Consider the following 13477-nt stretch of genomic DNA (forward strand, 5'->3'; position numbering starts at 1 on the left):
CTCTATCCCCTGTCATTAATTTTTTCTTTGGACTGGTTTCAGAATTAGGAGACATGAAAAAAAATTTCTTCATCTGACTGTCTCAAAAGGTATAAAGTATTTCACCTTTTCTTTATTTTTTTTCTTTTTTTTTTCCTATGAAGAAAAATCATTTATAAAGTCTGTAAGAAATATAGAAATATTTAAAATTTCATTTAAAATTTCCCTAATTAAAAATTTTCATTTTGCATACAGAAATCTTTCAGAGTTAATATACTATTTTAAAACTTGTTTATAACTTAAGTGTGGTTTGCAGACTTGCATATTAATTGAAGACGTTGATCTCTTGTTTAATACAATTCAGTAGGAAACTTAGTTTGGTAAAAAAATGTTAATATAAACATTTTTCTTGCAAGGATGAATTTGACCCTTAGAATAATGGTATTTTTTTTGTACCTAAGAATGGAGTTTTCATTTAAACTTTGTTCCGGTTGCCTTTATAAAAAAAGAAGGAAAAACAAGCACCTCAAAGTCAAAGCACAGACTTTGAGTTAATAATATATCTTGGCTTACATGGCAAACTTTTTGTAGTGTGGGGTCTGCAGGAATGGCTTCTGTGAGAAAACATCAGAAACTGTTTTCATGTCAGACAGAGCCAGTTTCAGTGAGCTCCAAAATGGACCTGCCACTACCCCAAGCTAAGCCAGTGAGCCATGTTGGTGGCATCTCTGGAATGATGTATTTAATAAAGGATAAAAAAAGAGTGCGCACCAGCAGAGAGAAGGATGAGGAAAATCTGAAGGAAACAACATTAAGGTTGGTGAATTATGGGAGGAGGGAGTTTCTCCAGTCTGCAAAGCATAAATTTCCCTGCAGTTCATGGAGGACCATGTTGAAGCAGATATCCACAGTGCAGTCCATGGAGAGTTAATCCCAGAGCAGGCTCCTGGCAGGAATTGTAGCTGATGGGAGTCCCACAGTGTAGAAGTCTTTTTCTGAAGGACTGTAGACCATGGAAAGGACCCACACTAGAGCAGTTCTTGAGGGATTTTGCCCCGTGGAGGGACCTCACACTGGAGCATTCTGGAGCATGTGCAGAGCAAGAAGTGGCAGAGAGGACCTGCTATGGACTGACCACAACTCCTATTCCCCATCCTCCTCCACTTTCAGGGTGTGGAGGAGGTAAAAGTGTCAAGAATGAAGTTGAGCATGGGAAGAAGAAATGTTGAAGTAAAGAAGTTTTCAGGTTTTTTTTTTATTTCCTACTACTCTCCTCTTTCTATCCTACTCTATTATTAATTGGCAATAAATTCTATTAAACTTTCCCAGTACGAGTTGGTTTTTTTTGCTCATGTTGGTAATTGGCGAGTCATTTTCCTATCCTTATCTTACCCATGATCTTTCTACCATATTTTTCCTCCTGTCTTGCTGAGAAGGGGGTGTGAGAGACTATCTTGGTTCATGTCTCTTGGTCAGCAAAGGTCAACCAAAAGCACCAAACCATATTGCTGCAAGTCAGTAAAGAGTGGGAAATAGGTTTGATGTTCTCTTAGGACACTTATGTCTGGGGTCTGAACCACACATGTATCTCCATAAAAAAGTTTAAATGACAAACTATTAAGAACATCAACTTTAAAACACAGCAACACCACTTTATAAACCAGCTGCATAAATGTCTCTGTACAGCACTTATGAAACAGTTACAAAGTATATTTACTTAGTTGCAGCATCTGAAATACAAATAAACAAGGTTATTGCTTGTATTATAAACACCTAATCCTACAGGCAGTTGTGAATAAACAGTACTCCAATGTCATGTAAAATTATAAACTAGGACAAGAATGTTTAGTAATAACCTACTTAAAAAGAGTGAGAACCAAAAGTAATTAACTGCCAGCAGGCTTAGCACAGAGAGAAAAATAGGAAAAATCTTAAACCATTTCTTGAGGACTTTCAAAAGTAACAGAGGAAACTGCAAATCAAATTTTTTCACAAAGCAAACATTCTCTATTTGGGAGAAAAATATATTCCAGTGTCATAGGTTTACTAGCCCTTCCCTAGAACTGAAGATGTTTAGTTCTAGATGGATTTCCCGGTGCTGAGCCAATGAGAAGCTGTAGTACCACCTCTGCGAATGACATATTTAAGTAGCCAGAAGAGAAGGCTTGTGGTGCAGAAGAAATTAGAGATATGAAGGTGGTAGAGGGGCCACCAGGCCCCACGGGGGCCAGGCCCACCCCCCCATCCCCGCCCTGGCCCAGGGGCAGACGCAACACCGGAGCTGAGCCAGGCCCCTGGATGAGGTGTGCAGCAGAGCTCAGAAGAAATTCCAGACAGTGAGAGAGAAACTGCCCTGGAGTTCTCCGGCTGGCCTCGCTGCCTCCCCCCACCGCAGGGGAGGGGTGGTAGCAGGATGGAGTGGCAGCAACGCACGACCCGGAGTGGAGCGGGCCCGGAGCAGGCCTGGAGTGGCAACAGCAGATGGCATGAAGCGTGCCAGGAGCAGAGTAGAGCGAAGAAGAGAAACACAGCCAGGACAGCTACCACTGCCTCTCGAATTTGCAACAGAGAGAGAGAGAAGGCACGCTGAAGCAGGTCGATTCTGGGTGGGAATCTGGTGAAAATTATCAGGGTATAAAGAGGCTGACCTGAACCCCAGAACCTGCGTCCAGGGGGGAGGGGTAGACCCGACTTGGAGGGGTCCCTTCAGAGCTTGCTCCCCTGGGAGGGACACCAAGGAACAAGGAAAAGACTCAGAGCTTTAACTCCCTGAAACCCATGGTGAAAGTCATGACATAGCGAGTTGTCCCCTCGCAGCCCATGAAAGGACATCGGGGGGTGCAGATACCCCCTCTCGCCCCGATTGGAAGGAAGACTTGAGCTATTGCCCTGAGAGTTTCTCCTCCTGCATTGGCCAGGGGGCTGAGGGGTGGTAAAAGTGTGTTTAATACTGTGTATTTTATTACTTTTTAGTTTCTATTCTGTTAGCAATAAATTTTAATATTATTCCTCACATCGAGTCTGTCTTGCCTGTTGTGAAACCTCTCTCAATTTGTAACAATTTTGTGGAAGTTTGAAAATACAGCCAGAGTAAACCCATGACATCCAGCACTGTTTAACTGACACTTTCAACAGAATGTAGTCAAGTTCATTTGTTTCTTTTGCTACTGGATAAGACTGTACACCCCAAAAGTTTCTAAGGTGAGTGGAGGTATATAAATTTTACAATTTCAGCCTCTCTCGATATACTAATATTTTAACATTTGCAAGGAAAAATATTTAAAATATTCCTCTTGGCTTAATGAACTATTCTGAAATACTTAATTTAAAACCCGTGCAATATTCAGCTAACATTTCTCCATAACTAGGAGTTGACTCATTCACTTAACGGGAAAGGACGTCCTTCTTATGGGATTGTTCTTGTTCTCTATGTCTCTTTCAATGGTGAGGGTTCTGGGAGCTGCAGTTCTTAAATATCCCAGCCAATGTAAGGAAAATGAGACAAAATACAATTCCTACAAAAAATGTAATACAAGGAAAATTGAATAACTCCTTGGGTTGATAACTTATGAAATTAAACATTGCAAATCTGTTGGAGCTGTATTTTTTAGATTTTTAGAAATTGAGTTCTATATCTGTTGAATTGTGATAGAAAGCAGAAGATAGATCAGAAAATGGTTTCTAAAGAGCAAAGAATTAATATTATAACATTGGAATCTTTCCTAACCATTAAAACTAGCTAACAATCTAATCTGTGCAATTGTTAAAATGAATAAAAAAAATGACTGTTCTCTGTCCTGCATATTTCTTATGAGACTGTGCATTCATGAGGTAAAATATTACCAGAGGAATACCAGAAATATTAAAAGACCATTAACTGAAATATTATCAAAAGAGCAGGTCACTGAGATGACCAGACAGGGAAAAAATTATACAAAGTGTGAGGTTTGGTTTGCTTTTTTATTTTTTTTTTAATTTTGACAAGCTTTTCCTCAAGAAAGATAATAAGAAAAAAAAAGAACAATTATCTGAACTGAGTAACAAAGAACTATCTGAACAATGTAACAACATGTCACTTCCATCCCTCACTTTGATAGCATTTCCCACAAATTATTCTGTTCATCTCTGTAAGCAAACAGATAACTAAAAACAGAACACTAAACAGAAGTGTGTGACAGCATCAGGGAGAAGCAATCTCCCAGTTCAGTACAGTTTATTCAGTCTTTTGTTCAAGATAGTCTGTAAAACAGGGAATGATTTTTTAATTCGTCTTTCTTTTAGTTTCCTTCCTCCCCTTGTCCCCCTTGAATATAGAAATATTATTTTGATTTAAACCTATCTTTCTAAAACTGAAATATTTAGCCTAATAAAAGGAAATGGGCAAGTAGTACCTTGGTTAGCAGACAAAAACTATCAAACTTCATTGTATATAAAGTTCTTAATATTAATTATATTTCTGATCTCCAGTCCCTCAGCAATTTTGGAGTGGCTTTTCTTGCCTAACAAGTGAAAACACACTAGGCTAAAAGGCTTTTGTTGAGCTTAGTCATAATTGCCACTTACACTGTAAACAAAAGATTACAAAATAATCTTTAAATAATCAAAAAATAATTTAATTTGAGAAATAAGATCAACAATAAAATAAGACTTTCTGATGCTTCAAGAAATATGTTTAGTATAAGAGCTAGTGAGCTTTCCACTGAAAGACGTGTAGAATAAATTGGAAATGAAGTAATTATAAGATTGATGGTGGCTAGGGTTTATTTCATATTTTTCTATATTAAAAGGAATACAATTAATGATTACATTTGTAAGGATTGCTCTCAATGCTGGTGTCCTTTAAACCACAATTAATAGCCCCAAATAACTACAGAAGAAAGAGTCAATTCACCAAAATGACATTAAGATATCAGTAAGAAGTCAGAGCATCCAATTCCTTCAAGCTGCTTATCTATCACTTAAATGCATGTTTAAAACAGCAGTGTCCCATTCTGATGCTGTTATCATATTATTCATTTGACTGTTGAATGACAGTAATTCAAATCAGCGGAAAAATGCCAAAAAAATACCTTTATTTTAAGTAACAAATGTAACAGGAAAACAACCTTTCATTGGTATCTCCTAAACCAAAGGAAAAAAAATTAAGAAAAATTATTAAAGTGACAGAAAATTCCTAATAAAATAGGCACAGAAAAAAGTAAGAACTAACAGTACTCTAAATAGAACTCTTATTGATTATTCATAGCAGCTCTTATACCACTCTTATTTTCACCTACTTACCACAATAAGTGATGGAAACATCCTAGATAAAAAGTATATTAATCTTAATTTGTGTTAAAATGTTCTAAATGGTTTCAATATTATTCCTGTAAGTGTATACTCAATTTACGTTATTCTGAAAAAATAACACCAACTGCAATCAAATTGAGTTTTCTGAATGAAAATTTGAAGCATAGTGAAGAATCAAATACTGGTAGCATAAGAATAGATTTTCATCATTTTTATAAACTGTATGTGGACGATAAAAGTTGAAACTAAGACTGACCAGTGGAATTAATTAAAGCTTCAAGGCACCCTATCAAAAAGGAATGAGGAGTATTATTGAGTAATAGAAGCTATACCCTGTGGCCCTTCAAGGATCAATGTATCTATTCTGGATAAAGATAAGCTTGAAAAAGGCAAAACGAACAAACAGAACAAACAAATCCTAAATCAGCAATAGACAGCGTATCTTTAGCTATATCAAAATCACTCCTGAGATTCAAGACCAGTGATAGAAACACTGTCACTAAGAAGAATAGGAAGTAAGTTTCCTCATCTGTAACCTCACTATTAATAGTTTATACTTTCGATGTTGGACATAGACAATACTGAGCCAAATGTGGTGGGCGGGGGGGGGAAGAAGAAATACAATATTTGAAACTAGTTGAGGAAATATTTCTTTGATCTATATCTGAATTACTAAAAAAGCCTTTGGTTTCTACTGGCTTTCTAAGTCAAAATCGAGAAGAATTAAGAATTTCTAGGAAAAAATTCTTCATAGATCAAAATTGATTTTAATGTGAATGATACTTTGCTCAATATTAGAAATAAATAATTGTTAATTGTTTAGTATTTTAGAAATAAGTAATTTCAGAAAGGAAAAGAAAGATTTGTAGATGAGCTCTGCTTTTGTTCAATATCAGAGTTCTGCAGAAGGCAAAGACACTGATAATTTGAAATTTCAAGATCAAAACTGTTTTCCAGGATAATATGTGCAGGGTGAATAGGATTAGAAGTGATAGGGAGCATAGCAATTCTGACAAAAATAATCAGATTCCAGAACTAGAAAGATTTTTCATTATTTTATTTTATAGTTTTATAGGGTTTTTTTCATTTTTGTGTTTTTCTCTTCTGCCCCACTATTTGCTCTTTACCAAGATTAACAGCAAAATAATGCCACTTACTGAGCCAGATGAATGGATTATAAAGTAAGTAAAGAAGAATCGCTAATTTATTTCATGAGTAACTTTTAGGGCACCATAACTTTGGGGTGAAATACTGGTGGTAACAACCTCAAAAATTCAGTTTTTTCCTGTGGTTTTTCATATAGTAGAGCATTTGAAACTGTCTTCAGTGACAACATAAAAGAACCTTAGCTTCAAAGTTGGTATTTTGCCTGATTGCTTCAATTTGGTTTTTCAGCCTTTTCAGGATTTCTCTGTTCTCTTATTTTACTAACCTAGATGAAACCTGATTTCCTAGCTTTTTTTGAGGAACAAATGTAGAAATAACAACGTGTTCAGATAGAAATCCCATATTTGTAATATAAATGTACTGCTATGTGCTTACATCAACACCTCCATTCCTTCCCTCTTTTTAGCAGATAATAGTGCTCAGGCATCAGCATCTTTCTGAGAGGAATGTGCTGTTTAGCATAGTGTTAAGAGTCTGATAAATGTTAACACAACATGAGATTCTCTTTATTCTAAATTCAGGTTAAAATGTGCAAATAATTTCAAGTGTTATTCTACTATTAGTGTATCTAAGAAAATATATTTTGCATTTATATGAGATAATTAAAGATGTTTGTGTACAAAAAAATACAGGGGCTTTTTCTTTTTTAGTTTAAGATCTAACACTATTCAAAATTTAATGTTTAACTTAACATTTTAATTGAAAATTAATAAAAAGAAGAAGGATAAATAAATATTTTAGTATGAATTTACCTGTTTTCTCCCAGCTTAGCAGATGAAAACTCCGTCTGAGTGAAGATATGAAGGAGTTTTTTATGTTCTTCAGTTTCATATATAATGCAAAGAAGAAACAGTGCTTGATTCTTCTGTTTTCCAGGACTTACCTGATGGGTCTTTTGTAAGGCTTAACGAGGTATAAAAGTTTTTGGGCAACTAAAAGAGGCAAGCCTTTTACATCTCTAAGTCATTATGTGATAGAGAATAATCAAAGAACGGTGAACATTCTCGGCGTACTGTAGTGCTCTTCTGACACTGAGAATTGTTACATCTATTTGAAGAGCACATCCCTGTTGCCCTGAATTTTACAGGAAAATGTCTTTAGGTTTTTTTGTTTGTTTGTTTACTTTTATTGGTGTTTTGTTTGGTTGATTTGTTTTAATATGGATCTCCATATAATTTTTCCTGACCTCACTATATTGTATTTTCTTTTATTTATGATGTCACTTAAGTAGTGGTTTTAATACCTTACCTGGATTCCTTCATTTTCTTTTCTTTCTTACTTTGGGGATGATTTTAATGTATGCCTTAAGCATATCGCACTAGACAAAGTTAACGTGAATCTCTCAAAGCTCACAAAGCCCCAAGGTAAATATGCCTTTTTGCGATCAGAAGATGAATGTTTTACAAAGGACAGAAGATCAGAACTAAACTGCTGTAAAGTAGTTTGCTGAAGCAATGTGATGGTTATTTTTTTTTGTGGGAAAATATGCAAATTTTCAAAAAAGTGGGTGGACATATGCGCAGGCAAAGATTTCACATATATATCAAAACTCTAGCAAACACTGAGAGTCAATTTTAACAAAAGTAATTGAATTACTAAGGAACTTTTCACCTGCACATTTTTGAAAAACAATTGTTATGATGGTGTCTGACATGAATAGGCTTATCTTTTAGATCAAAGTCACAAGGAAAGAACCCACAGGACTTTTCAGACTGACGTCTGTCCTAATTATTTGAGATATGGAAAAACTAGTCCCTGCACTGTCTCAGGCAGAGCATTGGATGCGTCTCTCTCATGAGGAAGAAGGGAGTTCCAGCTAGGGAGGAGTCACATCATCCTGCCACATTCGTTATTCCACTGCACACAACTTGCAAACAAACTAAAATAATGGTGTTGGTTTTGTTTTTCTACTCTATTTAAAAAAAAAAACAAACCAAACCAAAGTGTAAAATCACAACACTATCCCAAAAAAAAAAAAAAAAAAAAAAAGGAAAAATAAAAGACCAAAGAAGTAGGTATTCTGGTTAGTCCTAACAAACAGACAGCTTCATTTAAATGCACCCAAAGTGTGTTTTAATTTTACTTTGTTATTATAGCTTGTGATGTGATTTGATAAGCGCAGTTTCCTCCACTGTTCACTTCTTTCAATGCAGGACTCGATTAAGTGATTCTTATCAGGTACTGTAGGCACATCAACCAACAGGGGTCACATTTACATGCTCTACTGGAACAGAACTTTTAGTTGTTAAGTGCTCTAATAGTTCAGAACCTGCTGTGAAACATATGTGAAGAAACATTAGCCACCTACATGTGCTAGGAATGTAAGGAAGACTGAAAGGCTGTTGTACAAACTGGCAAAATAATTGAAACTTAATGAGGAATTTCTCCAGGCAGAAAATGACCTCTTCTTGCAATGTCACTGAATTTCCAGTCTTCATCAGATGGCTTGAAAAATGAAAGTAAAAAGTAAAAAGTAAAAGCACAAAGAGCAACTCAATTCTACTGAGCAGTATTTTTTACTGAGTATCGATTATCTTTAGATGTGGGTTATTACGCTGTTTCAGTGTAAAATAATCAAAGCAGCTTTCACTGAGCTGACTTGGAATTTTGTTTTTCCAATAAGGCAGAGACAGAAAATTCTATTTTTGCATAGAAAAATGTGCTTTTTATGAGAAGTGAGACAAGTTAAAAGAAATCCCACAGCTTTTTTTGTAAAACAAACCATTGAATTCAAGCTCATTTGGAGAGGCATGCATACATTGTAACCTCTGGTGCTCCCACTGGATGAATTTATCTTGACCATTGACTGGCAGCAAGACCTAACTTGGCTGAAGTGTATACTGTATTGGTTAAAATTTTATTACCAAAAGTGAAGTTATTGGAATGCACTGCATCAGTTTTAAGTTGCATGATTTTTTCTCAAAGTCTGGTTAACAAGTTTTATGCTGCAATCTACACGACCACATTCCTTTTTAAGACACGTCACTCATTTAAATCTATGTCACACCAATAAAGCAGGCTTAAAAAGAACTTATGGACCTTATTATTGAGTCATTTAAAATGTAAGATGAAGTATGCATTAAAGTAAGCATAATCTTGGAGCTGTCAACTTGTTTAGTTTTTCTGTATATTATAATGCATTTTATACAAGAAAACTGCAATTGATCATGCATTACATATGTACTAGGCAATTATTAGCTCAGCTAAAATTTGTGTAAGGAAGTCAGAATTTTCATTGTGTCAATATATTTCTAAGCCCATTTTTCCTTGAAATTTCACCAGTTCAGTTATTTTTTCAAAAATCCTGAAAATAAAATTTCATTTGATAGCTGGTATAGAATGTTTTATTTCTGCTAGCATGGAGTAAAAATATATGTAAACATCAGAAGTTTGATATCAGGCCTAACATGAGAATGCATGCTTTGGGCAAACAGCAATATTTCCTTCTGTCACACAACATCTGCTGAAGAAGACCAAATCCAACTCTTGTCTGGCTTTCAGCAAAACATCAAAGAGAAGAATGGAATGTTGCTCTTAGGGAGTAGGTAGAGGGTGAAAAGCATTTCCAGAAAATGGTACATGATGTATATTTTTGGGGTATTACAGAATTTATCTCAATGACTAGGACACAATGTTAACTGCCTTCCATTATTGTACTGGCCTTCCTTGTCTCATAGTAAGTGAAGGGAGAAAGAGAGAGGCAGGAAGAGTCAAAGCTGAAGGAACCCATATTCAGTTTCCTTTCTTAATCTGCCTCATCTCTGTCTTTTGCCATGTTATGAATAAGAATATTATCCATCACATGGAAACATATTGTTATAGCGTATAAAACAACAGTGTTTTTTGCACCCATTGAGTCTGCATAATCTTCGGAAACCTTCATTTGATTTTACAGTTGATATAGAAATATGTGTGAAAAACTCTGGTAAAAGAGAAGTCTTAAATAGTCTACAAGACTTCTGCAGTTTCACCCTCTGGGCTTGGGGAATTCAAACATTATTTCAGTGGGTAATCTGAACTAAATGTGCTTTTTGTACTTCATTTGTCTTTAAAAGCATAATTGGTTAAAGATTTCAAAGAGGTTATTGCTCCAGAGTGGTGAATAACTCTCCTGTCTGGTCTTAATAAGTAATTATCAGGGAAAGTACTGTTGTTGATTTGCATATTTATGTAAAGTGGTCTATGGAAAGGTTTTGCTCAGGATTGCCATAGCAGGAGAAGAAGAGTTGTACCCAGTTCTAGAGTAAAAGATTTGTTAAGATGACAGATATGAGCAGATAAACTGTCTATACATAATCGAAGATGACAGGCCTGAAACTGAAATAAACTAAATATCAACAATCTCAGAAACAAAATGAGGTTGGGAAGATTAGAATCTAAATGAAACCTGGAATAAATCACAAACAAGGCTGTGAGTATAAAGAAATACATTCTTTCCCAGCCAGATGCTCTCTTTAGTGATAACAGACTTGGTATTGAAGAGGTACAAAAAACTTACTCCAGTTATTTATCTACAGATCCTCATCTGGATAAAACAAGAGGCGAGAGGTTGTTTCGTATTTGACATTGGGGTAAACAGAGAAAATTATTTTCTCCTCTTTTATGTCATCTGTATATTTAAAAATCTTTGTAACTGGATATGGCAAGTAGTTTTAATTTGCTTTTACCTTAACCTGTCTTCTTAGAAGTAATTATAAAGTAATTGGTTAACATTAAAGCAATATATCTCTTTTAGATATCCTTCGACAGAAAGCCAGAATACAGGAGCATGCTGGAACATCATACAGCTCCAAAAAATTGTCTCAGGTAAGCTTAAGGGCAGTGGAATATACCTGCAGCTATTGTGTGGTTTGGAAGAAAGGAAGACAGTCTTCATTCTTGAAGAACTTCTGATGACTGCTGCTAACCGCCATGACACTCATTCTCTGACTGATGGCAGACAATGATGAGCATTCGACACCTGAGTTTTCCTGGGGAGCTTGTGAAGCACTGCTTTAGTAGGAGACCTCATAAAGTCTCAATTTGCTCCTTCACGGGAACATTCATGAAGCAGGAATAAAAAGTGGACCACATCTGTGAGCAGCAAGTTAAATTTTGAAACAGAGAATTATACTTCCTTTGGCAGGAATTAAGTATTCAGGATTCAGACATTTAGTGTTTCATACTAAAAAGCAATTAAAAGCATAGTATAATAAAATAAACTATTAATATTAAAAACAAATAAATTACTATCCACCAAATTACTGTTCAGAAATATATGCTTTGTGTGGCCATAATCTATCATCCTCCGTTTTTCAGGCTGTTGACTCCTGATAACTTTAATTTACTTTTAACTGGAAAAACAAAGATTGCTTCTGAACAGTTTATTAAACTAGGGAGGAAAATACAAAAAGAACACTAAATAATAGCAACTTTTATTTATGGACAACTGTCCCAGTGGGCGCAAAGTCTTGACATTCTAGCTTGGTTTCCTTCTGGCTTCATGAAACTTCAGAGACAGAAGTGCTCAGCACAGAGAGCAGTTAGTTTTACCAGAAAGAACCTCAGATAAATTCGTTGCACCTTCCTTCAAGTTGCTGTTGGAAATATATTGAGTTCAGGAAAACAGTAGGTTTTTTAAAACTTTATAGAAAATCCATATGTGTTAAAGTCACAAAGATCACATTTGCTTTCTGTGAGGACATAGCCAAAAAAGCCAAATGACAAAAAAACAATCAAACAAAAATCCCCTTAAAGAAAAGACTTGATTACAGACTTTGGTACATGTCTAGAATATTGTCATTGTACTGAATAGCTTCTTTCATAAGTCTACTAACAGTTACACTCTTAAGTCATTCATATGGGAAATGCACATCTTTTCCTTTCAAAATTACTCTGCTATTGATGTCAGTTGTAAACTGAACTAAAACAGCTGCATATCTCAGTTTCAGTATATTACAGCAGTAATATTAATAAAAATTAAGATCTATTCTCCTTTCCCAAGATTTGCTTCAGCTAATGATTTTTGCTTTCAATATTTTCTAAGGTGAAAAGCAGAATCTGATGATTGTAAGTAGAAAAGACCTTAGACACATGTCAAGGATTGCTTTCATTTCTTTCTTGTTAGTCCCATTCCATAAGCTATTGCCAATGTATATTTTTCACTTTTCATTTCAGTCTTCATCTCCACAGCATTTAACATTTATGTGGCCTCCTAGACAGACACGGGAGTATTGTACATGTATTATGCTTTTGAGTAATGTCACTGATACATTATGGAAAAGCAAAGGATAGATTTCTTATGTTATTTATCTAAGCTTACTATGCTTTTGGTATCTAAATAAGAATCGTTCAGAGGTCAACAGGTTAGTAAAACTTGTGAAGAGAAATCGTCCGCTTTTTATATGCATGCATGTATACATAGGCATACATATATTCACACATATACATATATCAATTATATTTAGGAAGGATATATAGTCACAAGTCAAGGATCCTTGGGTTTTTTGTGAAACCTTGGAAGGCAGAGACTTTCCTAGTATCCTAGTTTCAGTTAAATGCAGAGTGAAAGCCACAGAAGAAAAATGGTCTGATGCTCCTCTGCTGTGCAAAATCCCTTCCTGTCCAGAGAGCAAGGCTTTAGCCTTTCATAAAGCTAATTGACTCCCTCCCCCCACTCACTCCATTTTTTTTCCTTACAGTGGAGCAGAGGAAGAAAAATTCCCCTATGGTATTTTATAACCTATAACAATTAATAAGCTCAGCCTCTTGATCACCATGGCCAAGACTGCCAACCTACTCACACATATCCCATGAATCCTTCTCTATTCACAAATGAGTCTTGCAGTCTTCCAATGTCTCCTCCCATTAGTGGGAAGAATGAGGAAAACACTACTTGTGTTCCCTAATCATTTATTCCATTTATCTCTTTTGATTGACCTTAGATTTCTTATTGCAACATAATCTGTACCCATGTGAAAGAGCAGGAGTTTATGAGTTGTCTGGTGACACCCCTGATTCAGGCCCCAGGGAGTCTGCAAACTTCCCTGGAAGGGTGATCCAA

At 35.6% G+C, this 13477-nt stretch overlaps 1 long non-coding RNA gene across 1 annotated transcript in view; it reads left to right on the forward strand.

The window, feature by feature from the left end:
- The first annotated feature begins 1957 nt into the window (after positions 1–1957).
- The window catches only part of LOC135406942 (uncharacterized), a 32444-nt gene continuing 20924 nt past the window's right edge, over positions 1958–13477 (forward strand). The window contains exons 1-2 of the long non-coding RNA XR_010426591.1: positions 1958–3180; positions 11171–11241. This is a non-coding gene — a long non-coding RNA (uncharacterized LOC135406942). The remainder of the gene's footprint in view (positions 3181–11170; positions 11242–13477) is intronic.

The sequence above is a fragment of the Pseudopipra pipra genome, chromosome Z, assembly GCF_036250125.1.
Source record: "Pseudopipra pipra isolate bDixPip1 chromosome Z, bDixPip1.hap1, whole genome shotgun sequence".
In the NCBI taxonomy this organism is placed as follows: Eukaryota; Metazoa; Chordata; class Aves; order Passeriformes; family Pipridae; genus Pseudopipra; species Pseudopipra pipra.